This window comes from Harmonia axyridis, chromosome X, assembly GCF_914767665.1.
Source record: "Harmonia axyridis chromosome X, icHarAxyr1.1, whole genome shotgun sequence".
In the NCBI taxonomy this organism is placed as follows: Eukaryota; Metazoa; Arthropoda; class Insecta; order Coleoptera; family Coccinellidae; genus Harmonia; species Harmonia axyridis.
In genome coordinates this window covers 30,802,813-30,807,349 of record NC_059508.1, presented here as the reverse complement: position 1 = coordinate 30,807,349, position 4,537 = coordinate 30,802,813, and the positions used below count along the sequence as shown (strand labels likewise).

Sequence of the window (4,537 nt, the reverse complement as noted above, 5' to 3'; positions counted from 1 at the left end):
TATAAGGAGGCAACCAAATCAAATTTGAGAAAATTCCACGATCAGAAAATTTTTTTCGAAAAAAAAAAAAAATCGTAATCACCTCGGTCATGGCGAGTTATTTTCCGTATTTCATTCCACAATCAACGTACAACATAGAAGAAATCATCTCTCTAACTATCCTGGTTCAAAAGTTGTATCGGAACATTTCACGTCGTAATATCTCGCCAAGTCCAGACCTCGGCGATAGGTAGTATCTGACACCGTCCGCTCGGGACTGACATCGACTTGGACTCGGGCTGATGATGGGGAGGCGTTTAAGGACGTGAACATTTTTCCTTATAAAAATTAAAGTCGACAATGAATATTGATTCTGATTACTGATTTACGCTTTAAAAACACATTAGAAGGCAACCAAATCGAATTTGAGGAAATTCCACGATCAGAAAATTTTTTTCGAAAAAAAAAAAAATCCGAAAAATATTTTTCGATTCCGATTACTGATTTACTCTTTTAGAACACATTAGGAGGCAACCAAATCAAATTTGAGAAAATTCCACAATCAGAAAATTTTTTTCGAAAAAAAAAAAAATTCGAGGACACCTCGGTCATGGCAAGTTATTTCCCACAATCCATTCCCCGATCCACGTACATCCCAGAAAAAATCATCTCTCTAACTATCCTGGTTCAAAAGTTGTATCGGAACATTTTCACGTCGAAAATATATCTCTAAGTCCAAACCGATGCACCACGTAAACTAGGGCAGACCGATGCACCACGTAATATCGGGCAGACCGATGCAGAACGTAAACTCGATCATACCGATGCTTCACGTAATCTCGATCTTACCGATGCACCACGTAAACAAGGGCAGACCGATGCAGAACGTAAAGTAGATCTTACCGATGCACCACGTAATCTCGATCTTACCGATGCACCACGTAATCTCCATCTTACCGATGCACCACGTGAACTGGATCTTACCGATGCAGAACGTGAATTGGATCTTACCGATGCAGAACGTGAATTGGATCTTACCGATGCACCACGTAAACTCGATCATACCGATGCACCACGTAATCTCGGGCAGACCGATGCACAACGTAAATGACGATCGGGACCGGGGCGATCGGTCGTATCTGACACCGCCGGCTCGGTTCTAACATCGTCAATGAGTCGGGGTTGTAAAAAAGGACGTGAACATTTTTCCTTATAAAAATCAAACCCGACCATGGATTTTGATTCTGATTGTTGATTATCGCTACTAGAACATATAAGGAGGCAACCAAATCAAATTTGAGAAAATTCCACGATCAGAAAATTTTTTTCGAAAAAAAAAAAAAATCGTAATCACCTCGGTCATGGCGAGTTATTTTCCGTATTTCATTCCACAATCAACGTACAACATAGAAGAAATCATCTCTCTAACTATCCTGGTTCAAAAGTTGTATCGGAACATTTCACGTCGTAATATCTCGCCAAGTCCAGACCTCGGCGATAGGTAGTATCTGACACCGTCCGCTCGGGACTGACATCGACTTGGACTCGGGCTGATGATGGGGAGGCGTTTAAGGACGTGAACATTTTTCCTTATAAAAATTAAAGTCGACAATGAATATTGATTCTGATTACTGATTTACGCTTTAAAAACACATTAGAAGGCAACCAAATCGAATTTGAGGAAATTCCACGATCAGAAAATTTTTTTCGAAAAAAAAAAAAATCCGAAAAATATTTTTCGATTCCGATTACTGATTTACTCTTTTAGAACACATTAGGAGGCAACCAAATCAAATTTGAGAAAATTCCAAAATCAGAAAATTTTTTTCGAAAAAAAAAAAAATTCGAGGACACCTCGGTCATGGCAAGTTATTTCCCACAATCCATTCCCCGATCCACGTACATCCCAGAAAAAATCATCTCTCTAACTATCCTGGTTCAAAAGTTGTATCGGAACATTTTCACGTCGAAAATATATCTCTAAGTCCAAACCGATGCACCACGTAAACTAGGGCAGACCGATGCACCACGTAATATCGGGCAGACCGATGCAGAACGTAAACTCGATCATACCGATGCTTCACGTAATCTCGATCTTACCGATGCACCACGTAAACAAGGGCAGACCGATGCAGAACGTAAAGTAGATCTTACCGATGCACCACGTAATCTCGATCTTACCGATGCACCACGTAATCTCCATCTTACCGATGCACCACGTGAACTGGATCTTACCGATGCACCACGTAATCTCGATCTTACCGATGCACCACGTAAACTGGATCTTACCGATGCAGAACGTGAATTGGATCTTACCGATGCACCACGTAAACTCGATCTTACCGATGCACCACGTAATCTCGATCTTACCGATGCACCACGTGAACTGGATCTTACCGATGCAGAACGTGAATTGGATCTTACCGATGCACCACGTAAACTCGATCTTACCGATGCACCACGTAATCTCAATCTTACCGATGCACCACGTGAACTGGATCTTACCGATGCAGAACGTGAATTGGATCTTACCGATGCACCACGTAAACTCGATCTTACCGATGCACCACGTAATCTCAATCTTACCGATGCACCACGTGAACTGGATCTTACCGATGCAGAACGTGAATTGGATCTTACCGATGCACCACGTAAACTCGATCTTACCGATGCACCACGTAATCTCGATCTTACCGATGCACCACGTGAACTGGATCTTACCGATGCAGAACGTGAATTGGATCTTACCGATGCACCACGTAAACTCGATCTTACCGATGCACCACGTAATCTCAATCTTACCGATGCATCACGTAATCTCGATCTTACCGATGCAGAACGTTAACTCGATCATACCGATGCACCACGTTATCTCGGCAGACCGATGCAGAACGTAAAAAAAAAGCTTACAGCACGCGGTGTTCCCAAGCGGTCACCCATCCAAGTACTAACCGCGCCCGACGCTGCTTGGCTTCAGTGTTCTGACGAGAACTGGCAATTTCAGCGTGGTATGGCCGTAAACAACAAATATAGCGATATTTTCTATGATATCTCACTTTTTGGGAGCGGAAAGGACGTGAACGTTTTTCCTTATAAAAAATGAAATAACTTTTGGATATTAATTCTGATTGTTGATTTAAGTTTTAAGAACACATTAGGACATATCTCAATGAAATTTGAGGGATTTCCGAAATCGAAAAATATTTTTCGAAAAAAAAAAAAAATCCCAGAAGACCTCGGTCATCTCAAGTTTATTTCCATATTCTATTACACAATCAACGTACATCACAAAAGGAACCATCTCTCTAACTATCACAGTTAAATTTTTGTATCGGAACATTTCACGTCGGAATATCTCGCTAAGTCCAGACCGGGGAGATCGGTCGCATTTGACACCGTCCGCTCCGGTCTAACATCGTCTTGGAGTCGGGGTAACGATGGAGAGGCGTTTAAGGACGTGAACATTTTTCCTTATAAAAATTAAAGTCGACAATGAATATTGATTCTGATTACTGATTTACTCTTTTAGTACACATTAGAAGGCAACGCAATCAGATTTGAGGAAATTTCAAGATCAGAAAATTTTTTTCGAAAAAAAAAAAAATTCAAGAACACCTGGGTCATGGCAAGTTATTTTCCACAATCCATTCCACAATCAACGTACATCCTAGAAGAAATCATCTCTCTAACTATCCTGGTTCAAAAGTTGTATCGGAACATTTCACGTCGAAATACCTCGCCAAGTCCAGACCGGGGCGATAGGTAGTATCTGACACCGTCCGCTCGGGACTGACATCGACTTGGACTCGGGCTAATGATGGGGAGGCGTTTAAGGACGTGAACATTTTTCCTTATAAAAATTAAAGTCGACAATGAATATTGATTCTGATTACTGATTTACGCTTTAAAAACACATTAGAAGGCAACCAAATCAAATTTGAGGAAATTCCAAAATCAGAAAATTTTTTTTCAAAAAAAAAAAAATCCGAAAAATATTTTTCGATTCTGATTACTGATTTACTCTTTTAGAACACATTAGAAGGCAACGAAATCAAATTTGAGTGAAATCCAAAATCAGAAAATATTTTTCGAAAAAAAAAAAAAATTCGAGAACACCTCGGTCATGGCAAGTTATTTTCCACAATCCATTCCCCAATCAACGTACATCCCAGAAAAAATCATCTCTCTAACTATCCTGGTTCAAAAGTTGTATCGGAACATTTTCACGTCGAAAATATATCTCAGAGTCCAGACCGATGCAGAACGTAAACTCGATCATACCGATGCTTCACGTAATCTCGATCTTACCGATGCACAACGTAAACTAGATCACACCGATGCAGAACGTAAACTCGATCATACCGATGCACCACGTAAACTCAGGCAGACCGATGCAGAACGTGAACTCGATCTTACCGATGCACCACGTAATCTCGATCTTACCGATGCACCACGTAAACTCGGGCAGACCGATGCAGAACGTGAACTCGATCTTACCGATGCACCACGTAAACTAGGGCTGACCGATGCATCACGTAAACGACGATCGAGAGGCGCG

The 4,537-nt window shown here is 41.1% G+C and overlaps 1 non-coding gene across 1 annotated transcript; it reads right to left on the bottom strand.

Moving 5' to 3' along the window:
- Positions 1-2,882: 2,882 nt before the first annotated feature.
- On the bottom strand, positions 2,883-3,001 carry LOC123686735. The gene has a single exon (XR_006748496.1). It is a non-coding gene; the product is annotated as a 5S ribosomal RNA (ribosomal RNA).
- Positions 3,002-4,537: the final 1,536 nt, after the last annotated feature.